General features: G+C 36.4%; 2 long non-coding RNA genes and 1 pseudogene across 2 annotated transcripts; all 3 read right to left on the bottom strand.

The window, feature by feature from the left end:
• Nucleotides 1-344: 344 nt before the first annotated feature.
• On the bottom strand, nt 345-1,723 carry LOC103326571 (uncharacterized). Its single transcript, XR_513712.3, has 2 exons — nt 1,041-1,723; nt 345-726 (listed from the first exon to the last, which is right to left on the bottom strand). It is a non-coding gene; the product is annotated as an uncharacterized LOC103326571 (long non-coding RNA).
• Nucleotides 1,724-22,623: 20,900 nt separating this feature from the next.
• LOC148918937 (uncharacterized) lies at nt 22,624-23,819 on the bottom strand. Its single transcript, XR_016124940.1, has 2 exons — nt 23,391-23,819; nt 22,624-22,972 (listed from the first exon to the last, which is right to left on the bottom strand). It is a non-coding gene; the product is annotated as an uncharacterized LOC148918937 (long non-coding RNA).
• Nucleotides 23,820-25,645: 1,826 nt separating this feature from the next.
• Nucleotides 25,646-27,011, bottom strand: LOC148918936 (uncharacterized; annotated as a pseudogene).
• Nucleotides 27,012-27,572: the final 561 nt, after the last annotated feature.

Raw genomic sequence — 27,572 nt, 5'->3', positions numbered from 1 at the left:
AAAACAAAATGGTTACCAAAATTAGAGGAAGAGACTAAGACTTAGAGTGAAGCAATGAAAAAGAGATGAGCGATGGCATCAGGCATCTTAGGCTATTAAATTGGATTAGGACTTTGTTGATATTCGTTTTGCACAAGTACAGTGTTCAAGTAGAGCCAAAGAAAGTCGAGCGGGTCCTTTTTTTTGTCAAAGCAGGTCCATTTGGCTGAGATGAATTCCAAGATTTTATTCGGTTTCTCAAAGATCCATATTGTAAAGAAAATGAGTCGAAATTACTTATTTTTAATACATTATGATATGAACGGCTTGCTTGAATTAATTTTAAAACTTCCATCAACATATAGTTACTCTTAATGGAGATTTTCATTGATACACAGTATGATATGAGTACTAGTACAAAGATAAACCTTATAATCCTAATTATTTATGATTGAGAGTTTTATTAACAACTCAACCAATACATTACATTAACCTTTATTGACAAAACAAACTCTTAATTATTACCACATAGTACCCGCAATATCCACTGAAAAAGGGTTTATTTATTTAATTCCCAGTTTCAGTCTCAGCAACACCAAGTCCTGGTTTTTCATGGTGCCCTTGGCTGTGCCTATACTCTCCCGGGACCGGGGGCTGGGGGACCATGCCCTCTCGGTTTAGGTAGGCATTTAGAATACGGATTACGACCGCAACTGATGGCTGGCCCGGGTTTTAAGGCTCTACCCCCTGAAATAAGATTAATCTATATATATAAGTCATCCTTTATATATAAAAAAAATTATATCAGGTGACAAGTATGGGGTTATGTGACATAGTTTGTCTTTAAGGTGATTTTAATGTTTGCCGAAATTTTTTAGTTTGTATTATTTGTAAGGATAATACAACACCCACGAAGAAAATAATATGAGTTGAGTAACATGAGTAGAGGTCATAAATATGAACATCCACATATACCCACACATAGATATATTTTCACAGATCGGTGGAATAAAAAATATAAACATACATCTGAGTTAAAAAAAAACAAATTAGAAACTCACCAATAGTGGTTGCTGGCTTCGTAATTTCCACTAGCTCACGAGCTGAGACCTCAGAGGAGATGAGGATCACAAGAGCAAACATAAAGCCAAGAAGCAGAAAAGTCTTGGAGGATGATGCCATGTTTTTCTTAACAACACAATTAACGTGAAGACAAGATTGTTGAGTGAACTTAATGTGGCTTGGCCTCAACCAATTTATAGACCCTTGAGGATAGATTGGGGTGGTGGGGGAAGAGAGGGAGAAATGAGAATTTCTGTGGACATCGTTGAACTGAAGACGCGTAAAGGAGAGGAACACTTGAAACCTAGTTGATCACATTTTGTCGAGTTAATTTGACAATTAATTGGAAGGGAAGTACTATTCTCTTGTATACTTTTCATACAAAAGCCAAGAGAACTCTGGGGAAGCAATGCGCTGGTTGCTGCTTCTGTCTACGTCCATCAATTTCCTTCCATTAAGGCTTCAAGTAACGCACAAGGCAAGATATGTGACTCCAAAGACTATCAAGTCTTCGTATGAAAAGTCATGTTGGACCACATATGTCCGGACGTTGATTTCTTCTTTTTTGCTTTTCCAAATTTTAGAGTCTACAAAAGACTTACTTTGAAGTCTTTGCATGCTCATTCATATTTAGCTTACTAGTGGACCGTTTATTTTCTTTCTTTCATTTTCTTTCCGACATGTATTTTTTATTATCCCTCCCAACTTTCCTCCACGTTTACAATGGCGCCCGGACGTTCGCATAAGAAAACAACTATATATGCTAACACAATTTATTTTAATCTTACATTTATTTAAGATTGATTTACTTTATCTTTGTGTGTTTTAAAAAAAATATACTACTATATCACTTGTTTATTTGGTAAAGAAAATAATATAAAACTTGTGCTCTTTACACAGGTTAATTTTCGTCATTTAGCAAAACCATGACCTGGCCTTACCGCGTCGTTTTTATGCTGTGTATGTGTTCCTAAGTTGTAGCATGAAGTCGCTTCATTGCGTGTGGTCTGGGATGTGGTCGTGGGTTGTTAGGTTTTGGTTAACTAAATTTTTAGTTTTCCTGGGCAAACATGTAAATTTGATTTTAATTTTTTATGCACTTAATCAAGCTCGAGAGGCTAGACTAATCTAGGATAGCGCTAAGATAATCTAGTATGGCTGAGATCAACTTCATGATGGATTCATGCTCTCAAAGCTCATTGAAGGTAATTCATCTTTGATTGCATTGCATGTATTGTAGTGTTCTCTTTTGCATGACTAGTCATCATTGTTTGTCACGTGTTACTTCCACATCTTTTATTTTTCACGTGAGCTTGCCTCTGTTGCCAGCTGTAGTTTTTCTATCTTAACCATTTTTGTCCAATTCTAGCTCTTATCATTAGCTCACAGGTGTCTTTATTTTGTGAAGCCCTAATTTATCAAAAGGGTGGCTAATGGTAGAGATCATCCAACACTTTCATTTCTGGATTGTTGATGAGAGGCATCTTTTAGCTCTTCCATTTTCTCTGTGAGAGTGTGTTCATGGTTTTTAAAAGGGCTTATCCAATATAGATCCCTACATTTTCTATTTCCTAGACATATACCCATCACTCTATAAATCTATGTGTAAAACCCAATTTTAAATTTAAATGACCAGTATGATATAAGAGATCCTAGTATTTCTATGTGTTTACATCGTTGCCACTAAACTTCATATTTTATTTCTAATTTATTTCAAGCATTTCATTAACTGTCATAATTGTAATTAATATACTCCCTATTAATAGCATATCAATCACTCCATTTCTTTTAGTTGGCATTCCCTCTCACATCTCGCCTCCTAAAATTGCAAAAAAAAAAAAAAAAAAATCTGTAAATTACATATCCAATAATGTACCTATGAAAAATATAATATAAATATATACATATAAAATATAGGTATATTATTTACCAAAAAAAAAACAAAAAACTAAGTCAGTTACTTTGTAATTGCGTATATTTTTCATAATTAAAAATAGGTACACAATAATTTATATAAAATATAGGTACATTATTTACTCACAGGTAAATTATTTTACAATATACCTGTAAAATATAGGTACCTGTAAATGGTAGGTACATTGGATGACATATAATACCTAAATCCTAATTGTAAGTACATTAAAATTAATGTAGGTATATTGAATGTCGTATAATGTAGGTATATTGGAATAGATAATTATGTACACTTTTCATACTAGGTAAATTATATTTTTCATAAAACAAAAAAGTAATAGGTACATTATTTTTTCAACATAATTAGTGTGTACAGTTTTATTCATAAACAATTATAAAGTGGATTATTATTCATGTATAATTCATAAAAAGAAAATAACATAAACACTGTATTAAACAAACTGATTACCCAAATTTGAATTTATTGTTAATTTTTTTTTAAATGTTTCAAAATTAATTCCTACATCCATTACAACAATTTGGAGATCTTTCCAAATTCAACATCTGTCATTATATACAATCCAATTAAAAACTGTTTCCATATTGATTTCTACATTAATATACAAATGCAATAATGACTTAGTTGGGGGTATTTTTGGAATCTGAAAAGTACAATAAATCAGATTTTATGATTAATTAGGTAACTTGCTGAGTTGGATCCTAATCATGGGTTTTTACTTATACAAATTGGGTATTATTTATAGGAACAAAAAGTGAAGGGTTTTAGGTACGGCAAATTGAATTTGAAGGGTGTAAGCCAAATTTACTATTTTTAAAATGAGGTTTACAAATAGCTTTTGAAATCTGTTTCTATTTTTGAAATGGACTACCCCCATTAAGAATTTTTTGATAAAAAAAACTTTTACTATGCATTTTCTAATTGGTGAGGCCATGGTTTTCGAATTTAGATTTCTGTATTGCTTTTGAAATCTGCATCTAGCATTTCATACACTTCATATGTTTAGATCCAAATTAGATTCTCTAATCTTTCTTCTCTCTCTTCCTCGATTCCTGTAAAAAAAACCAGAGTAAACTGACCACACCAGGGAGTGTTGGCCATAGGCCCTCCGATGCCTAAGTTAGGTTGATTGAATCTAGGAGAAACAATAGCTAAAAATAGGGTACGGATATGTATTTATGGTGAGAACTAGGCGGCCGGAGCCGTGTATCACTACTACATTTTACTTTTTACGCAACGACAGAAAATTCGTCGCGCAAAATACACTTCAGCGATGGAAAAAAATATTCATCGCGTAGACCACCAAAAACTTGCGCGACCACAAGTTTCGTTGCGCAAGAAAACTTAGCGCACAAAAAACATAGTCGTGGCGCAAAGTGAGTAAGAAAAAGACGGGTTTATTTTTTTTGGTGTCAAACACTTGCGCAACGACAAATATCGTCGCGAAAGAAAACCTAGCGCGACGGTTGCCTTTTTTGTCGCGTAAAGGTAGATAGAAAACAACGGGTTTTGTTATTTGGCGGCAAACAGTTGCGCGACAACAAGCTTTATTGTCGCGTAAGAAAAACGTGGGATATTTTTTTTGGCGCCAAATACTTGCGCGATAGAAATATAATTCGTCGCATAAAGTTTGATGTCGGCACGTTCATGCGCGATGAAATTTTGTGTGACGAATCCAATTCTTCGTCGCACAAAAGTGGGATGTCGACACGTACTTGCGCGACGAAAAAGTTATTTTGTGCGACGAAATGGACCACTTTCGCGACGGTAATTTGCGCAATGAAAAAATAGATTCATCGCGCAAAAGCCTTCTTCTTCATATCTGGATTCTGCCATTATAGAGGCGAACGCCAAAAAAAAACTCTGCCTCTCTCGCCTATGCCTCTACTGGGAATTCAGTACGTTCATTGGGTAAATATTTTTTGCCATTAATTTAAAAGTGTTAATGTAAATTCATACTAATGCTATTAATTTCATTCTCGTTAGGGATATTTGTAATTAGCTATTGGTGGGGAACGATTGACAATGTATTTTGTTCGTTTTATACTTTAAAAATATTAAATTAATTACATTATGTTAAACTTACTTTGTTATGGTTTTTTTTTTTGTGAAATTATATTTATATTATGTTGTTAAATTGTGCTTGACGTAGCACAATGTGTTGTGATGTACAAAGTTAATTGAAATTAACTTCGCACTTTTATTTTTATTTTTAGTAACACTTAGTTTCCGGTTCGAGATTAGTTGAATTTCGTGCATGGATGCATAAAGCGTGACTAGGGTCCAATTAATTCTTGAATTGTCCCATTATTTGGACAGTTTGGGAATACATAGTCATGTCACGTAATGTACGGCTACAAGATTAGGTTTCAATTGTGGAGATTTCGCTGTTATCTCTGTACATTCTTCGGGTGGTACGTAGGTATTTATACCTACGGTACACCTTAAGAACTGTATCGAGATGCTGCCGAAATTCATCCACGTTGAAATCTAATATCATGTAGTCGTAAATTATGTGACATGACTATGCATTTCCGAATGGGATAGGGCCCTTATCGGAGGCATAAGGTAACATTATGACTTCGTATGAAGTTGTTGTGATTGTTGTGTTGTGATTGTGGTTCTAGGAATTATGAGCAGAAGGTGGATACAGAACCCGAATAGATGCGTAGACGAATACTTGGACGAAATCGAGGATTTTATTGAGTTTGCACGTACACACAACCCAGGTGCAACTAGAATTCGTTGTCCTTATAGGAGGTATAACAACACGTTGTGGGAGACAATTGAAAATGTTGGATTTCATTTAGTAAGGAATGGAATGATTGAGACATATAGCATTTGGAACCTTCATGGGGAACAATTAGACCATTCTTCGTCTTCAAATGCCACAAGAGTAGACAATATTGAATATATTGTGGATCCTAATGAACAAGTCATGGATATTATACACGATGTTTTTCCATTTGCATCGATCAATATCAATCAAGAAGGGGAAAATGATGTGCCTACACCAATGGACAGTGCAGAGTTCGAACAATATGAAAAATTATTAAAAAATGCCAACCAAGAGTTATACCCGGGGTGCGAGAGCTTCTTCGTTTTCACGGCCATTGTGGAGCTAATACAATGAAAAATAAAGTATCATTTGTCGAAGAATTGTTTCGATTAATTTTTGGGGGTTTTCAAGAGAATGATTTTGATGAACAATTGTTTGCCAAAAGACCACAAACACGCGCCAAATGTGTTGAATTGTCTTGGATTGGGTTATGAAAAAATTCACGCTTGCAAAAACAATTGCATGTTATTCTACAAAGAGTAATAAACGTTGGATACATGCCCTATATGCAATGAGTCGAGGTTCAAAATGACATTTCATAATAGAACAACTAAGATCCCACAAAAAGTCATGCGTTATCTGCCCCTAAAACCTAGGTTGCAGCGATTGTATATGTCGACGCATACTGCCACAGACATGAGATAACATAAGAAAAAACGGGTAGACAACAATGTGATGCGGCATCCTGTAGATGAGGAGGCATGGAAAGAGTTCGATCAAACGTTCCCCAAGCTTGCTGCTGATCCCCGAAATGTTAGATTGAGACTTGCCACTGACGGATTCAATCCGTATGGGGTTCTAAACTAACACCACAGCACTTGGCCGATTTTCGTATTCTCATACAATTTGCCGACTTAGAAATGCATGAAAAAAGAATACATGATAATGACTGTTTTGATAACTGAGGATCCTGGCAGGTCAATCGATGTTTACTTAAGGCCGCTGGTTGATGAGTGACGGATTTATGGACAAGCGGTGTGCGCACGTACAATAAATCAACTGGGAAGATGTTCACTTTGCGGGCAGCAGTTATGTGGACTGTGAATGATTTTCCCACATATGCAATAGTTTCTGGGTGGAGCATAAAGGGTTATATGGCATGTCCTGTATGCAAGGAAGATGTAACTTCTGGTTGGAAAGTTGGAAAAGTTTGTTACCTTGGTCATCGGATATGGTTGCCATGGGACCACGAGTGGCGGAAAAAAGATAAAAAGTTCGACGGGAACACAGAGTGTCGTCTCAGACCTAGAGAATGGTCCAGTGATGAGATGTTGGAATAGCTTAACCGGTTTGGATTATGCTCGATTCAGAAAACGGTTAGTCGGACCAGACCTTCTACACATATGAACTGGACGCAGAAGCCTATTTTTTTTGAGCTCCCATATTGGTCGAAACTAAAATTGAGGCACAATATAGACGTGATGCATGTTAAGAAAAATTTATTTGTCACATTGGTGGACACGATTCTAGATATCGAGGGCAAGACAAAGGACATGATCAAAGCTCGTCTTGATTTGGAAAGAATGGGCATACGAAGGGGTTTATGGATGAATAGGGACAGTCATAAAGCTAGAAGGGATCTTGCATTTTTTTTTCTATGAACCCGAATGACAAAAAAGAGTTTCTAAAGTTTGTATTGTCTGTAAAGTTTCCCGATGGGTATGCTTCTAATATCGCACGTTGCTTGAATGTTGACGGGGGTAAATTTGCTGGACTTAAGAGCCATGACTGTCATGTGTTTATGCAACGCCTACTTCCTGTGGGTATTCGATACCTATTGCCGGAAGATGTAGTGAAGCCAATCATGTTGTTGTCCAGTTTTTTTCCCAACTGACGGCAAAAACGTTGCGAAAGACAGACATTAATCAGTTGCACCATGACATTGTCCAAGTCCGATGCAAGTTTGAGATGATATTCCCTCCAGCTTTCTTTACAAGTATAATCCACGTGATGGTTCACTTGCCAGAAGAGGCATTGCTTGCAGGTCCTGTTAACTATCACTGGATGTATCCAATAGAAAGAAATATAATCCTTATCATTTGTGTATGCATCATTATCACACGCTTGCTAATTCGTATCATATCGTTTTATTTTGGCAGGCTTCTCGGAGAGCTGAAAAAAAGTGAACGCAACAGGGCCAAGCCTGAAGGATCAATTATAGAGGCTTGGGTTCAATATGAGTCGTTTGCTTTCTGTGGAATGTATTTAAAAGATGTGGAGACGGCTTTCAATCGTCCTCAGCGCAATAATGACGGAAGTCGGAGAAATGAAAAACTTTCTGTTTTTACCCAAAGCGCATGATCTTGGACGAGGAGAGTCGTTTTCCAGAAATGACATGGATGTAGCGCATTGGTTCGTACTAAACAATTGTGATGAGATAATGATATACTTAGATGAGTATAAAGAGATGATGAAGCGAGAACATCCATCACATTTGTATGCCAAGAAACACCGTGAATTGTTTCCACAATGGTTTTTGGATTCTGTAAGTTATAAGTGTTTTGTATTTGACAAATATATATTGTAGTATTTAATTTTTTCAAACTAGCATGTGAATGGTTTTGTATAATATTAGGTGAATAAGTTCAAATCATCGAATTCCCCCACTTACAGTGATGAGTTAGATAACTTGGCGTTCGGCCCAATATGTGTTGAATTGTTCTCGAGTTGCCATGTTAACGACATCAAGTTTTTGGGGATTGCACAAGATGACAAGTTGTGTACGCAAAACAGCGGTCCATGTCCCAGGTGGAGGCGAAAGTACGAACATTGATTTCTATGGAAAACTCACAACTGTCATGCAATTGCTTTACAAAGACCAATTCTAAGTGATCATGTTTAAGTGTCGATGGTTTGATACCAACCCAAATAGGCTGGGAAGTGTTAAAATCGACCATGGCTTACTATTTGTGAACATTAACATAACTTGGTATGATGATGACCCTTACATTTTGGCAAACATGGCTACACAGGTTGTGTATCTAGATGACCCTAAAGCCGGGAGCAGTTGGAAAGTTTTTCAGAAGATGGATCATAGGAACATGTATGCTATACCAAAACTAGATCCAACTGACAATGACGTCGACAACGTGGCTGACCAACGTTTAGAATCTTCAATGGAAAATGATGCGGAAACACTTTGAGATACAAATGTTATACAAGAACCATTTCAGATACAAGGAGTGTCTTCAATCGAAATACCAATTCAGTCAATTACAATTGACCTCGGTGATCTTCCGCGATACGAAGTTGCAGTGGGCTCGAACAACGACGATGATGTAGTTATAAAGGAGGAGGATTGGGAGACCGAAAGTGATGATAGCGACGATAACGAAAGTTATTATAGTTCAGATGATGAATAATGAATTTTTTTGTAATTTTATTATGTTAGTGTACAGATTTTGGCAAATATGCTTGTTTGAATATATGTACTTGTTATATCCAAACCTTATATATGTGGAGAAATGAAACATTGTTAAATAAATTGAGCTATACAAGAAAATGAGAAATGAAAATAAATTTAGCTATAAAACATTGGTAAATAAATATATCCAAACCCTTTTGAGAATAATTTTGAAAATTATCTTTACAAAACACTTTTAAAAAATGAAAATGAGAAACAATCTAACCTAAATATGTATTTGGCGCCAAATAGTTGCGCGACAAATCTAGCCTCATCGCGCATAGTTTTATTTTGCTCGATGACAAAATTACTCATCGCGTACAGTTGCAATTTTGCACGACAAAATCTGTTTCTCGTCGCGTAAAGTTGTAATTTCGAGTGAGAACTGTACCTTTCGTCGCGTAAAGATCAATTTTGCACGACGATTTCAGTACTCATCGCGTCAATATATGTATATTGTAATATAATATATATATATATATATTCACATATATTATAATATATAATAATAATAATATATATTTATATATTATATTATAATATACATATATATATATATTTTTTAAATTGACGATCGAATTAGTTCATTGTATTCATATAAGGTCAATGAGTGTAGCTGTAAAAAATCATCAAAATCAAAATTGAAATAACCGTTAAATCGTGACTTTTAGTTTATAACTGTCGAAAAGTTTTGTCCCATTACTTGATCTCTGAATATTTATTTTTTTCGATTTTTGGCGTATATGATCTCGAAGTATAGAAAAATAAATTTGACCGTTGGATCGTTGAAACTAGTTTCATAGAATGCATATGCCATCAAAACAATATATTCACAAACAATTAAGAGTTTATTTATACTTTTGTTAAATATAACATAAGATTTTGCGGTATCCACTAGTGTAAATATCTTAAATTGAAGATCAAATTCAGTCATTGTATTCATATAGGATCAAGGAGTGTAGCTATAAAAAAAAAATCATCAAAATCGGAGTTAAAATAACCGTTAAATTTTGATTTTTCATTTATAACCATCGAAAAGTTTTGTCTCATTACTAGATCTCTGAATGTATGTTTTTTGCGATTTTTGGGGTAATAATATCGATTAGATACATTCATACAGATACAAAAAAAAAGGTTCTCATACATTAATACAGATACCAAAAAAAAGGTAATTCGTCAAAAAACTTTGTGAGACGCAGACTTGCGTCACGGTATGGTTTAGGGTTTATGGATTGCGTGACAGTATGGTTTAGTCGTCACACAAGATGGTTAAAATTAGGGCAGATACACAACCTGGCGCGATGGAAAAATACATTATTCCTCATGCAAAGATCAGTCAGACTCTTCACTGTCTTTCTCTCCCCCTAAACCCCAAATTTTGGCAAAGTAACAACCTTGCGCGACGGAAAAATACATTATTCATCGCGCATAGTCTATAAAACACAACCTTGCGAGACGTTGTTGTGTATTCGTCGCACAAGATCGGTCAGACCCTTCACTGTCTTTCTCTCACCTTGAACCCCGAATTTTGGCGGAATAACAACCTTGCGCAATGGAAAAATACATTATTCGTCGCGCAAGGGTTTCTTTTGTTCGTCGCGCAAGGTCGATTAAACATACCTTGTGCGACGCTTTGTTTTGTTCATCGTGCAAGATCGATTAAATTTTCAGAAAAAACGCGATAGCCCAGACCCTTCTTCTCACTTTCTCTCTCTGCCCTAAATGTTCTCTCTCTCCGCCTTCAACCGCCTCACCTTAGCCCACCACTCCGCCAGAATAAGGACAGGGCCGCCCCCATTTTCAAAGCCCAGACCTTCCCCGCCGTCACCATCGCGCCTACCTTGAATTGGTTCTGTTTCACAGATTCTTCGCCGACCTCATTCTCTCTCTTCCAGCCACCAAATCTGACACCTGAGGTATGGTTTCTGGACTATTTTTCGTGCTCTAGCTGATGGTTGAGTAGAATTTGATTAAATGTTAGTTTTGGTATCTCGAATTTAAAACATAATTTTGGCCGATTTTTGAATTTAAATTTCGGCCACTTCCGTCCATTTTTCGGGGTAGGTTCGAGAACAAAAGTGGCTCCAATTGATGTTTTGAACCTAGGGTAGGAACCATGGCCCTTAAGTTTTAGAATTTTCCTACGATTGTTATCGCTTTCCACCCGGTGCCGGCCCGTGTGGTGGAGCGTGGGTTACTATAGCAGTGCGGCATTGGGTCCCAATGCAATCTCCTAGTTGTCACGAGCATGTAGGTGTGCTCGGATTTCAATTTGGTTACCCTTTGATTCTCGAACAGATTTCGCCTATTGTGCGATTTCCGGATTTGATATGTTCGGATGTATGTTGTACCTTGTATTTTTAGGATCGTGGATCGGAGTCCCGAATACTCCGAAATCACAAACCCTAGGTCAAGATATGCTTTTAATTAATTAGTTAAGATTCTTAATGAAATTGTATGTGCTTAGAATTATATCTTCATCAATTGGATTAATTTGAATGTGTATTAATGAAATTGTGTAGATGTCAAACCTTATTAGAAGTCGTAAGGCGGTGACGACTGCACAGAGTTTGCCTCCCTCAGCCGTCATCTGCTGCCACTACTCCAATTAAAGGGGCTCCAATATTAATTTTAATATGTGACTAATATTAATTTGTTTTTTTCGTACTAACATTTTTCTTCTCTTGTTCAATTAAGGGGGGGTCCAAATTCCCGGAGATCGACGTCTTTGGCGACATTTATGTTCGACCTGTGAATGAGTTGGCTGAGTCCCTTCATGTAAGTATTCTTTAATTTTTATTATTATCTTACGCATTCAAGTTTCAGGGTTATTATGTAAATGTTTTAATTTATATTTTATGTTATATTAAACAGACGACGATGGTGGAGATGAGCCAGTTGGTTCTTCAGAGTCTGCCTCCCAACTTCCTCCTCGATACTCCGATCGAGTGTGGATCCTCCACAGGATGCTGGGTTTCAAATCTTGACGAAGACGTTGGATTCTCAGGAGGAGGCCGGGGACATATTGTCGAGGGATGGGGAATGCCCGACGGAGGGAACCTAGGTGATTGCTTTGACAACACAGGTGGCCGAGCTTGAGGGTCGATGTCTGTGCTTTTGAAGTCCCTCGCGCGGTTCGGCATTCCAGTCCCGCATTTTGATCGCTCGTCGACCTTCGAGCCCGTCCACCTTGAGCATGGCCACCAGACCTCTGCCCCTGTGGACAATGTCCAGACCTTCGAGCCACATCTGCCTAATAACCAAGTAGATTTTGGAACATTGTTTGATTAGTTTTTTACTTTCATAATTATATTTTAAAACATTTCTCTTGTAGTATACATTTATATTATTTTATATAATTTTTTGTTCTCTTCATCACATTTTTTATTGCAATTTCATTTTATTACCAAAAAAAAACTAAATTTATTTTTTTACAAAAAAAAAAACATAATATTAAATTTAAATAATATATATTTTAATTTTGAACGACAACACTTTTTTTGTCATGCAAATTCACATTTTACAAAATAATAAAACATAAAACTACATTTTAAATAAATATATTTTATTCTTGCGCGATGAAGACTTTCGTCTCGTGAAAAAGAAATGTGTGACGACGACAATTTCGTCGTGCAACAATAATCGTCGCGCAAATGTTGGAGACACAAATCGTGTGACAAATAAAAATCGTCGCTCAAATAGTTGCGACACGAATTGCGCGACGGATAATATTCATCGCGCAGTGTACTCACAACGAACATACTTTCGTCGCATAAAGGTTTGTGAGATGAACAATTGTGTCGTCCCTAAACCTTTTTTGCAATGAAGGTTAATCGTCGCTCAGTTTTGCACGACCAATGCAAAAACTTGGTCGCGCAAAGTCTTTCTTCACCCTCTTTGTGAGATGAATTTTCTGTCGCGCTGAAATTTGTTCGACTAAAAATAACTTTGCGTGATGAAATGTTCTCCGACGCGCAAATCGTAAAATATAGTAGTGTATGGAAAATATGGGGAGGTAAGAGTGGTGTGGTCGGCAGCAGGGATGGAGTCGTCGGCTAGGGAGAGAGAGAGAGATATGGAGAGTTTCGAGTATCTTCTCGGGTTTTAGAATTACCTTTTTTTATATTTTTAAATGAACCAAAGGATTATGCGAGATTAGCTCCTCAGTATTGGTCATCAGATGCACAAATATCCACCACCCTCAAAGAGGGGACCAACAATTCCGGAAGCCCCTTGACCGTCCCTTTGATCATAATTTATTAATAAGAAACAAAAAAGAGATACAAGAACAGCAGGGGGGACCAAACCAAACCCTGCAGAAGAGAAAAACAAGGACATAAATGCACAACAACATGTTGAACTAAGAGACCAAAACTTTGAAAGAGTAAACAAAAGAAACTAGGAGAACCAATAATTAGACATGCCCAGCCAGTGCTGCTGACATAAAGGCAAAATAAAAGAAGGTGCAGTATCCCATTAAATTAAACTAGAGCCCAAAGCACCTTGATTTTCCAAAGCATCAGCAACATAATTACCCTCACAAAAGATATAAGAAATCTTAAAGGCTTATTTACTGTAGTGCTTGAAATTTTGGTCAAATCTCACTTTACCATCCAAAGTTAAAATGACCCATTTTGTCTCCTTGACCGATGTTTTGCATTTCAGTTTACCCCCCACCGTCAAGTCAATCAAAAACTCTGTTAAAAATGCCAACATGGCACAAATGGGACCCATAATTTTGTTAAATTGGATGCCTTGTGTAAAAAAATTTTAAAAAAAAGGATTTTCTTTTAAAAAACATATAATGCATTAGATAATGTAATACATAAAAAATAAAAAATAAAAAATAAACTTATTAATTAATTCCAAAAGAGGCTCTAATTGATGGTGAATTACCTGTACACCCCTTTCCTGACATGGATGACGATTTCCTTCAGGAACAAAATTAATGGCAGCCTGAGCAGAAAGCCAAAGCTTTCCTCTTCTCTTTGTTTTTTCAGCAAATTAACCTCACCAAATGCTAATTAGCAGCCGGATTATCTCCACACTATTATGAGTTTAGGTTTTGAAGCTTACAAAGTTGTAAATCGAATTTCATACTTACCAAGAACTGCAATACGTATTAACAATAATTTGAAACTTACAAGTAAAACAATTAATGAAGTTGCTGATCAATTAAAGAAAACAAAATTACCCAGATCAAGAAAGAAAAAAAAAAAAAAAAACTACTGTGTCGTTCTCCCTTGCCATTGATATCGACCTTGATGGTGCGGTTGGTGTTGATCTTTTGGGTCAACAGGGGAGAGTCAATTACTTTTTGTGCCGTCAATCCATCAACAATATTTTTGGAAGTTACCGCGATGGGAAAAATGATTGCCCCCATCATCCTTCCTCCTCCCTTTGCAACCAACCACCACCCATCATCATCCATCTCCACCCAAACCCACCACAAGCGATTCCCACAGCAAAAATAAAAAGAAAAATAAAAATAAATAAATAAAGAACAACGCATAGATTTGTGGTGAGGATGGGGTTTTGGGTTGCAGGGGGAAACCCACCACAAGCCATTCCCACAGCAAAAGTAAAAATAAAAATAAAAATAAATAAATAAAGAACAACGCATAGATTTGTGGTGAGGATGGGGTTTTGGGTTGCAGGGGGCAAAACGCTTGATGATGAAGACAGTGGCATGGCCTTGGTCTTCAAGGGTTGGATCTAGTATTGTGGATAGGTTGAGTCTGCGACAGATCTGGGATGGCAGTTGGGTTGAATCCTCTGGAGTTTTAGGCTTGTCGGATCTGGAGAGAGATAAGGGATGGCTTGGGATGGAGGCCCTTCTTCTCCCCTCTGCCTTGAAAGTCCAGCCGACCTTTTACACCATCATCATGAAAATCATAACAATCATGAAGGATAATCATGGTCTAGGCAACATTTTAAGGCAATTCCCCATTAGAAGGAAACCACCTTTTATAGATACTAGGTACAAAGGGAGGGGGTGAGGTGAGGGAGGAGATCTGTTAGCTGCGATGGTGGAGGGGTGGCGTGGTGTGGAGAAGACGGTGCTGCTGGTTTTTTAATTTCCTGTTAATTTTTTCTTTTGTTTTTCTTTTATTAATAATAATTGAATTAAGTTTTTTAAAAGAAAATCTTTTTTTTTTCACACATGGCACCTATGGCATCCAATTCAAAAAAATTGTGGGTCCTATTCATGCCACGTTGACATTTTTAACAGAGCTTTTGACTGACTTAATGGTGGTAAATTGAGATGCAAAACATCGATCCAAAAGTGGCCATTTTAACTTTCGGAAAGTGAGATTCACCAAAGTTTGAAGTCTACAGTAAATAAACCAATATTAAATGACATGTGTTGGAGACGATGCAAGCAATTTTACCAATCAACTCGTAGAAGCCAAGGGACCAAATGTGGAGAGCGAAAGAATTTAGTAACTAACAACGAATCAGTTTCAATCCAAACATTATGCAAAGCATGGAGCCAAGCAAGCTCAATGGTATCAATGATGGCTAAAACTTCAGCATGAACTGCACTAGGAACATCTAAATTGGCCGAAAATGCCCTAAGAATGTGGCCCTGATAATCGCGAAACACACCACCACTACCTGCTTTACCAGAGTCGCTTATTCGACATATGACCCCTGGCCAGAGTTCTAGAGGCATGCACATGATTAATAATGGTATGACAAGCAGAAGAAACCATAGAAACCTTCTCCTCAAACCACAACTTATTCCTTAAATCCCAAATTAGCCACACAGTAGTTTCAAACATAAGAAGCCACAGATCCATGAGCTGAGGGTTAAAATGAGCAAATTGGCCGGAAGAAAGAATAACCGCTAAAGGCCCCGGAGTAAAGTGCATACCAAAAAAAAAAACATAGAACTCCATATGGAACAAGTAAAGGGGCACTCATAAAATAAATGATTAATATTCTCCAGAGCCATCCTGCAAAATAAGCACATAGAAGCAAGGGCAATACCACGTGTTTGAAGAAAATCCTCTGTGAAAAGCCTGCCATGCATAACTTTCCACACTCAAAATGATTTCTGGGGCTCAGTAAAAGGTTTCCAAATTAACTTACACCAAGGAACCTCGGCAAACATAGGCCATGTGAATTCATAAGCATCCTTAGCAGAGAGGGAGCTAGACAAGGATGGCGCCCAAACTAACAAATCACCTGCAGCAGGATCATGAAAAGAAGAAATATCCATAATATGCTCACAAATACCTGGAACGTGCAGACTTAGGAGAGATGGAAGGTGCCAGACACCATTTACATGATACTGAGAAACCAATTCCCCCATGCGCGGCCATAGAGACCAAAATAATTAGCCAAAGGTTGACCAATAAATTTATCCCACCAAAAAGAAGTGCTCTTACCATCTCCAAGAAGAGAGCGAATATTGCTGAGTAAATCTGTCCAAATACACTTGAGGCCAGGCCAAATGAAGGATGGGACATAAGCAGAACGAATCTTACCCCCTCGTCAAAACCTATCCTGAAGAAACTGGCAGCCCGAAGAAGAAGACGAAAGAGTATCCAAGCCTTTTTTAAGCAAAAATGCTCGATTTAAAACCACTAGCTGCTTAAGGCCAAGACCATCTTCTACCATAGGAGCACAACATCGACGCCAGGAAACTTGAGGAACCCTGCGTTTGTCAAAAGAGCCAAACCAAAGTAAATTACGACACCAAGTCTCAATTTTCCGAAGCAGAGACATTGGCCACTCATAGATCTGAAACCTGTAAATAAGCATACTAGCTATAACATACTTAAGTAGCTGAAGTCTACCCGCCACAGAAAAATGAGACCCTTTCCATGAAGAAAGCTGAGATATGATTTTGTCTGCATGATATAACTATTATTTCGTACATTTTCATTATCTTTCTCTTAGATTCTTGCTATGTTCGTGAGTGAGTTGAATCCATTTTTACTTAGTTTGTGTCTTACTAGGTTTGAAGAGTATAGATGGAAAAGTAAGCAAAATGAGCAATTTTGGGATTGAAATATGATGTGAAATCCTAGGAGCAGAATGTGTTGTGCAGAACAATCAACTTGACATAATACACTGTACTTCCTCATAGCGAAACCAGATGTTGAGCTTTATATTTTTGGAAAAATACGGATGTTAGCTTTCTGTAAAATTTTATGGTTCATGATTCAGACGTGTGTGGAGAGAGTAGTGGTTGTTTTAGTACAAACAGTTTGGGCAGAATGTGTTCTGCGGGTTTGGCAAAATAATCCTTTTGAAGTTCAATTCTTGGAGTTTAATTTGTGTCAATTACATTTGGGAAGTGTCTACAAGGATGCAAGGTTATTTTTTAAGGTTTGATCCTATATTTATTAGGATTTTGGATGCCAACTCATCAAAGACAATTGAAGCCAAACTAGGAAATCATAGTTCCCAAGTCAAGAGAGGATTTGTTCCTTATTTAAAGAAGACCAGAAAATAGGGTTCTCTTAGGTTGGATTTGAAGGAGAGTCAAAGAGTCTCTGCCATTGTCATGTTCTCGAGCATCATCACAATCCATAAGTTTTATTTTATGTTTTTTTAGTTTTTCAATTATCTTTTCTTTGAACATGAGTAACTAAATTATTCTCTAGGGAAAGGATGACGCCCGAGTATGGATAGTTATGATTTCTAATGTTATTTAATGGATTCTAAGTTTCTTTTAGATGAATGTTTAATCACTATTTTAATTGTTGCTATTTGTTTAAGATCTTTGATTGATCACCTTAGGGCTTTGCATCTAGTAAATTGGAAGATGAATTTGAGGCAAAACTTGCAATATAATTCAATCAGCTTCTTGTGATTAAGTGTAGTGAATTACATTATTGCTTGATGGAAAATAATGTTTTCCTGGGTTCTCTCGTTTTCTAGAACATAATGAATCCAACTTGTTAAATTTATGCCTTAACCAGGATAGATTGCAAGATTGGGTATATGATCTTTGTATGAACTAGAAAAGAATCTTACACTTAAGGAAAACTATGGTCTGAGTGCCTGAAAAGGACTTAGATACGGGAATTATCATCTAAAGAATCGAAAGAATCTGTTGAATGCATTGAAATCTAACTTGGATTACTTGTGGTTGATTCCGAAACCCTAGACCTTCATCATTGTTTTTCAACCTTAAAATTCAACATTTTTACTCTCAATTGTTTTTATTAATTTCTTGTTTGTTTCATAAACTTTCACAACAAAAATCTCTACAAATTCACTTGCATATCAGTTAGATTTAATTTAGGTATTCGAATATTAGATTAATTTGGAATCCTCGAGGGAACGATACTTCGACTTGTCAAAAGCTATACTACATCATTCTTGTGCACTTGCAAGGACAGACCACTGCCATGCCCTGAAAATATATTGCACGAGGCTTGCCCTTGAAAATAGGAACACCCAAATAATTAAAGGGATACAACCCCACCTTGATGCCTATAGAACATTCGAAGTCAAATGATGGCGGTGCTGGAGAGTCTTACCCAGAAAAACATTAGACTTTGTTTTGTTGATAACTTGGCCAGAATTAAGCTCATATATGTTCTTTGAAGAAATCCATATAAGGATTGTGAGATTTTTCATGGAGCCTCTACAGAACACAATGATATCATCTGCAAAAAGAACATGGGAAATTGTTCGCACCCCACGGGGCAAAGATATTGGAATGAGCTTACCAGAATTAATCAAATTCGAAATACCACGACTAAGCACCTCTTCTGCTAAGCAAAATAGCAGCGGAGACAAAGGATTACCTTGAATGTTTGGTCTAGCCATGTATTTATAAGTTCCTTGTGTGTTTGGTGTAGCCATGTATTTATAATATCTTAATTCGTGATATTATCTTTTCAAATAAAGATAATATCCCATAATAAAGATAATATCCCTATTTTTGGTGTCAATTATCTTGCCAAATAAATTACTTAATTAAATTGACCTAGGAGATATTCTTCTTGTGAAATTACCTACAGGATGACTAAAAATGCCTAAAGGGTGGTGAATAGGCCAATTTAAGATTATAATCAATAAATAAAAATAAACTTTAGTAGCAAGATTGATATGGCTTGTTAGCCCTGAACGTGCAGATCATAAAGTAAAAGAACACGCAGAGAATTATTTTACGTGATAAAACCCCATCTCTGGGGAAAATCCACGGGACTCCTCAGTCCAAAACAAATCCACTACATAAAGATGATTACAAGAAGTACTCACACACTTATCCTAGACGCAATCTAGATAATGTTTACTGACTTCTTCTTAACCCAACTTTTGTCACATGATGATCTTTCAACACTCCTTATGTTGAATGCAATAGTGGTCACGAATGCATTCTCCTTTTACCAAGGGAATTGCTTAAAGCCAAGAGATCAAATATTTGCCTAAACAGATTTGATTCTTTTAAACAATAGAAATTTAGTTATATACCCAATCTTAGACATAGTTTTATAAAGAAACCCTACACCATTTAAAAACTATAAACACACCTAAAAAAAACCCAAAAATTGACAGCTGTCAATTTTTTTAATTTAATAGTTGTTTTTTAGTTTATTTGTGTGTGTTAAGTACCTATATTGTCCTTGTACTATGGATTTAAGAGAGGAAAATCAGATCTGCCCAAATTTGCCATAAAACCAAATATTTCCAAATCTGCCAAAAAAATCAAATCTGCCAAAAAACCAAATAAGATTTATTTTCTCCTTTCTCGCTGGTGTTTTCTCTGGTGTTGGAGCAAGATGAGCTTCCATTGAAACTCAGTCTCAGGTCCAACTATATTCTTCATCTTTAATCTACATTTTTCAATATTTCACCTTCGATTTCTTGTTCTAAAATCGTGCTTCTATTGATTTTTTTCTTTTTTTGGATTGTTCAAGACCTCGAACAGATGCTCTTAGCTCTACTCCTCATCTTCAAGCTCTACTCCTCTTTCACCACATCGTCGTTGTTGTTATCGTCATCGTCGTTGTCGTCGTCGTTTGGTTTGGACTTGACATTTTTGATCTTTTGCTTCAATTATGTGTTTCTCTTCAGATTTTAGTTGATTTTCGAAATGTATTTTAAGCTTTGATGATCGATTCAACTTTTGTTACTATTTCAATTATGAATCTAATTTTTGTTTAACAATGTACTTTTATGACAAAGTATTAACAATGTACTTCTATGACAGAGTATTAACAATAAATATACTTCTATGACATAATAGTATTAACAATTTGGGCTTAGCTTGTTTTGAGTTGGTCTGATTTGTTCTTTCTTCATCTTTTCTTTGGTGGACATGTATTAGAAATAGCAACATGACAAATATTAATCAACATGACAGTAAACTAGCAATGTTATTACCCTAGACTGGAACATTACAGAGGTAAACATGCATTAAAAATAGGATGTCATAGGAAATAACAGTGTTATTACCCTATACTAGAACATTACAGGGGGTAGATATGCATTAGAAATAGAATATCATAAGAAACTAGTAGTGTTATTACCCTAGACTGAAACATTACATGGGTAGACATGCATTAAAAATAGGATATCATAGGAAACTAGCAGTGTTATTACCCTACACTGGAACATTACATGGGTAGACATGCATTAGAAATAGGATATCATAGGAAACTAGCAGTGTTATTACCATACACTGGAACATTATAATCATTAATCAGCATGACAATAAGCTAGCAGTGTTATTACTCTAGATTGGTACATTACAACCATTAATCAACATGACAGTAAACTAGTAATGTTATTACCCTTTATTGGAACATTACATGGGTAGACATGCATTAGAAATAGGATATCATAGGAAACTCGCAATGTTATTACCCTACACTGGAACATTATAGGGGTAAACATGCATTAGAAATAGGATGTTATAGGAAACTAGTAGTGTTATTACCCTACACTGGAACATTATAGTCATTAATCAACTTGACGGAGCAGTGTTATTACCCTAAACTGGAACATTACAACAATTAATCAACATGACAATAAAGGTGTAGAACATTACAATCATTAATTAACATGACACGTTAATGAAACTACAGTTTTCAAGACCTTTTGTTTGTAATGAATTGTTTGGGTTTTTTTTTATAAAATTGGGCTGGACTTGTTTTGGGTGCTATTTAAGTTTTTTTTTTTGTTGGTCTTCTTTTTTAAATTGATCAATGGTGGTCATGTAATTTGTAAGAACTTAAATACTAATTTCTTATATCGTAAATGAGTTTTGGGTGTGTTTCTAAAGTGCATTCCATGTGGGGTTTTTTTTATAATTTCAGCTCCTATTTTGGGTATATTAGTGAAGCTCCCTTTAAACAATCACGCCAGCTTATGCATGCTTTTCAATAACTTCCAATCCCATCAATTTATATAAGAAAACAATATAAACCAAGATGAAAACAATGAAACCAAATAGGACGTGCTCTCCAAGTTAAAGATGAAAAATGATATTTTAACTTTAAACTAAAATAAGGTCCAAATAGGAAAATAATCTCAAGAGATAAAATCTAATCTTATTAAAAAGAGGACTAATATAAAAACATTTGAGTGAAAATAACTCTAGCTAGGAATCCTATAATGAATGCATGATTATGTCATGATTTACCTGAAAATCAAGTTTCTCATATAGATCCAGCCATACTTCGAAAATCCAGAATTGAATGTGTTGTGCGAAAACATCCAGTAAAACATATTCACACGCTAATTCCCGACTTATGCTAGAGTTTAGGAAATGCCAATAGAATTTTCATACTAACATCTTGTCCGCATAGTGTCTTTTGATTGGAGATTGAAATATTTGCTCCCACAAGTACGAAAACTGAACACTGAAAATGAAATGATTACCAAAAGTAAAGGAAGAGATTTTTAAGACTTGGAGTGAAGCAATGAAAAGAGACGAGTTCATCTCATCCCTTAACCATGAGGTTGGGAGTTCGATCCCGGCCCATGGGAATGGAGCACATTTCGTGGCCAGCTGTTTACCTCCTTTGGGAGAGCTCCCGCAGTGAAAGGGATTAGTCACTGCTGTCGGTGGTGGACACCCTTGGGTCTAACCAAAAAAAAAAAAAAGAGACGAGCTATGGCATCAGGCATCTGGGGCTATTAAAATTGGATTAGGACCTCGTTGATATTCGTTTGGCACAAGTCCGGTGTTCAAGTAGAGCCAAAGAAAGTCGAGCAGGTCCCTTTTTTTTTTTTTTTTTTGTCAAGTGGGTCCATTTGGCTGAGATGAATTCCAAGATTTTATTCGGTTTCTCAAAGATCCATATTGTAAAGAAAATGAGTCGAAATTACTTATTTTTAATTACTTCCATCCACATATAATTACTCTTGGAGAGATTTCATTGATACACAAATTATGGAAAAAGAAATTGCTAGGATAGATTTCAAACGTATCTATAAAGATAGAAAGCCACATATCTTAGACACAATATGATATGAGTAATAGTACAAAGATAAACCTTAAAATTATAATTAATTATGATTGAGAGTTTTATTAACAACTCAACCAATACATTACATTAACCTTTATAATTGATAAAACAAACCACTGAAAAAGGGTTATCTATTTAATTCCCAGTTTCAGTCTCAGCAACACCGGGTCCTTGTTTTTCATGGTGGCCATGGCCGTGCCTATACTCTCCCGAGGCCGGCGGATGGGGGGCCCCTTTCGGGGGTAGGCATTCAGAATACCGACGACCTTTGCATTTGATGAATGGCCCCCGTCCTGGTTTTAAGGGTATAAACCCTGAAATAAGAGTAATCTATATATATAAGTCGTCCTTTATATAAAAAAAAACTTATATCAGTTGATAAGAATAGGGTTATGTGACATAGTTTATACTTAAGGTCATTTTAATGTTTACCGAAATTTTTTAGTTTGTATTATTTGAAGGATAATACAACCCCCACAAAGTAAATAATATGAGTTGAGTAACATGAGTAGAGGTCATAAATTTGAACATCGACATATACCCACACATAGATATATTTTCACAGATCGGTGGAATAAAAAATATAAACATACATCTGAGTTAAAAAAACAAATTAGAAACTCACCAATAGAGATTGCTGGCTTAGAAATATGAACATCCTTTATATAAAAAGAATTTATATCAGTTGACATGCATAGGGTTATGTGATCAGTTAAAAGATTAGAAACTCACTATCAACTTGACTAGCAGTTTCCGCTAGCTCACGAGCTGAGACCTCAGAGGAGATGAGGATCACGAGAGCAAACATAAAGCCAAGAAGAAGAAAAGTCTTGGAGGATGATCCCATGTTTTTCTTAACGACACAATTAAGGTTGAGTGAACTTAATGTGGCTTGGCCTCAACCAATTTATAGACCCATGAGGATAGAGTGGGGTGGTGGGGGAAGAGAGGGAGAGATAAGAATTTCTGTGGACATCGTTGAACTGAAGACGCTTAGAGCATCCACAATGGGCTCCCTAAACCACCTCCTTAGACAAATTTTAGGGAGGAATGATAGAAATACAACTCCAAACCTAGTTGATCACATTTTGTGGACTTAATTTGACAAAAAAACACTAAAAAATATTCAAATAAATCACAGTTCAAAATTTCATATTTATTTTGTTTTAAATTAATTGGAAAGGGAAGTACTGTTATCTTGGATATTTTCATACAAAAGCCAAGAGAACTCAGGGGAAGCAATGCGCTGGTTGCTGCTTCTGTCTACGTCCATCAATTTCCTTCCAGTACGGCTTCAAATAAAGCACAAGGCAAGAGATGTGGCTCCAAAGACCACACATGTCCGGACGTTGATTTCTTCTTTTTGGCTTTTCCAATTTTTTGGGTCTACAAAAGACTTACTTTGAGAAGTCTTTGCATGCCCATTCATATTTAGCTTACTAGTGGACAAAACGTTCATTTCCTTTTTGTCCTTCATTTTTTTTCCACAAACGTTGATGGTTTGTCTCCTTTTGTTAATCGTTTAACGAACAGAGAAGAAAATCAAGTCTACACAGATATCTTGAGTAAATAAGGGCCTGTTTGGTATTCAACTTGAATCTAATTTTTTAAACTCAAAAAAAGAATTTGAGTACAAAACAAAGAAAACCTGTTTGATAGCCTTATTTTTGAAAACTCAAACTCAAGAACAACAAAAAAACACCCCAATTATTAAAAACCAAAAAATAACTGTTTTTTCAGTTTTTTTCTAACAACCCACAAGTTCTCAAATTTTTAAGATTTGAAAACAGTTTTCAAGTTGCATACCAAACAAGTTTTTGAATATTAAAAATAGATTTAAAAACTCCTTGTTTTTAAGAAAAATTAAACTTTTTGAATTCCTTATTTGAATAGGATACCAAACGTCTCCTAAGTTTCAAATGTCTTTGTATGCCTTTTGGTTTTAAGAATGAACTCTTGGTCTCAAAAAGTTTCATATATATAGACATATACAATCACTACTACATTTTACAGATTGCGTGACGAATAAATTTTTGTCGTGCAAAGAGCAATCCGTCGCGCAAAGGTCATAAAGAAAGCGTTTGCGCGACAAATACTGTTCATTGGTCGCGCGAAAATAGTGACGAGGAAAAATTTGTCGCACATACCGTCCATCTCGCCAACCCTTGTGCGACAATAAATTTTTAGGTTTTTTAGGTTTTAGACATAAAAAATTTCACTTTTGGAAAAAGCCAAAGCTTTTTCAAAAAGACAAAAACCACTCAACTTTCAAATCAAAGACATGCAAATGTATTGGATTCCTTAGGAAATCTAAAAATAAATAAGGGCATTTTTGTCCATTTTTGCTTCTTTTAAAATTTTTCTCTCCTTTTGCTTTTTCCAAAATGTCCCTAAATTTTTCGTTCGCCAATCCTTGCGACAGGCAAAATTGTCGCAGAAAATTCGGACGAGAGAATCCTTCGTGTGTCAAATGTTTGTGCGAAGATTTTGTAATCGCGAAGCTTTGCGTGACGACAAATGTTTCGTTGCACCTTTGTGGGGACGAGAGACATCGTGTGTCGCAAACATTTGACGACGAATGCGGCGAAGATTACATTAAATCGCGCAAAATATATTTTCGTATTGCAATTGGTGCGACGACAATTTTTCATCACGCAAAATGATACATATTATTTAATTATATATATATTTTTAATAGTTTGTTAAAAAAAGTAGGATATTTTTTTAATAAAATCAAATTGCAATAAAAAAATCTAGAAAACCAAATTTCAAGAAAAAAATATATAAACGTATAGAATAGAATAAAAATGTTTCAAATATAATGAAAAATAATCAAAATAATGTTCCGAAATCCATGTTGTCGTTTTGGAAATGCGGCTCCGAAGTCTGGACATGATCGATAGGGGCAGAGGTCTAGTGGCCATGCTCGGGCTGCCTAGACGAAGGACCAACAATCGGAGCTGGAACGCCAGACCGAACAATCGATGCTAGAGCCTGTGACATCTGTGCCATCTGGTACTATACGAGGCGAGTTGGGTCTTCAGCTCGACCACCTCTGCGATCAAAGCAGTCACTTGGTTTGACTGCGACGATGAAGGGCCTATAGGTTCTCGCTGCTTGGCATTCCCCATCCCGCGATAATATGTCCTTGGCCTCCTCCCGAGAGTTTGATCCAAGGTCTCGATCAGGATCTGAAACCCGCATCGATCCTGTGGAGGATCCACAGACTCGAGTGGAGTGTCAGGAGGAAGCTTTATGAAACTTGAATGCATAAGATAAAAATTAAAATATAATAATACTAACATGAAGAGACTCTGCCAACTCATTGCCAGCTCGAACATAAACGTCGCCAAAGACGTCGATTTCCGGGAATTTGGATCCCCCCTGAATTGAACAAGAGAAGAAAAGTATTAGTACGAAAAATATATATATTAATGACATTAAAAATTTAATATAAAAAACTTTATTACCCGCCGCCGTGCCTCCATCCTATATGAGAATGGCCTGAAACCCGAATGGTGAAGAAGCGTCTTCTTGTTCCTATTGCCCTTATTTGCTTTCGCCGCCTTCTGTTATACAAAAAATAGACGTGTTAGTTGAAATTGAAATGAAATATAAATAAATAAATAAATATTAGTAAAAAAACATGTAAGAATATTGAAATGAATTTTTTAAAAAAATTTACGACATAATCAGACTCACTGAAATAACCGCAGAGCCATGCCCAGCTTTCCTCCCGCCCCTCCAGGTTCCTTGGGCAACCCTCCGAAGGGCGACCGCAGATCATCAAATGACTAGAAATGGTGCTGCAGGTCGCTCTTCCATTGCTTGTACCTCTCAACAAAGAGTCTGTTGACGTACGCCACCGACTCGTCATCGAGGTCCTCTAAATTGTAGTTCGTCTGCAATTTATTAATTACATACATTAAGTAATAGAAATATAGAAAGTTTGAAAGGAAAACATTTAAATGGTAGGATATATACCGACAACTGTCCGAGCATCTCCGTACGCATCTCCTCAAGCATGACCTTCCAAGACTTCCATTGCATAGGGCAATTGGTCCGAACGACGTGACCAACGTCATGGGCCAAAGAGCTATGCAATTCAGCCGTTGGTGCAACCCGATGCCGCGTCGTATCGATGCTAATACGTTGGTCACTCGGGTGACCTTCGTCGTCTTCAACTGCCGACAAGGTCCCCGAGTGTTCTTCTTGGCTGTAAAGAAATAGAAAGTATATTGTTAATAGTAATCATACAAAAATGTTGGACAACAACAGATGGAGTTCAAGGCAATCATTACCTAGCTGTGATCCCGACGCACCAGTACCATTGGTCGATGTTGTGTCACTCATCTTTGGGCGGTGATGACGTCGGCACTAAGAGGTTGCGCCACGATGACGCTGATTACGCCGGGCATGGGAGACCGGGGATCACTAGGCAACTGCTCCATTTGTCTGGAGTAGTGATAGCGATGAGGCTCAGGAAGGGAACTCATCGTGGTCACCGCCTTATGGCTTCGAATAAGGTTTGACATCTTGGCCAAGGAAAAACATGTAACATTTAATAATTTTTTTTGGTAAAGCATGTAACATAGTTAATCTAATTGGGTTAACGTGTAATGAAATAAAAATAATAATTTCAACAATTAATAAAAAAAAAATATCAGAATTATTAACATAGCGATTCCGTAGTATCCGGGACTCCGATCAAAAATCAATCGAATCCTATATGATCCTAGAAATACACGAAACAACATATGTGATTTTTAGTTCGATCCAATGGTCCAAACACATTAAACCTGAAAATCGAACAATAGGCGAAATTCGTTCGACACTGAAACGGTAACCAATTTCAAATCCGAACACACCTACGCGCTCGTGACAACTAGGGGATCACAATGGGACACAATGTCC

Source organism: Prunus mume, linkage group LG3 (assembly GCF_029339155.1).
Source record: "Prunus mume cultivar Tortuosa linkage group LG3, ASM2933915v1, whole genome shotgun sequence".
NCBI lineage: Eukaryota > Viridiplantae > Streptophyta > Magnoliopsida > Rosales > Rosaceae > Prunus > Prunus mume.
The sequence above is the reverse complement of the archived record's forward strand: the minus strand, read 5'-3'. Positions and strand labels throughout refer to the sequence as shown.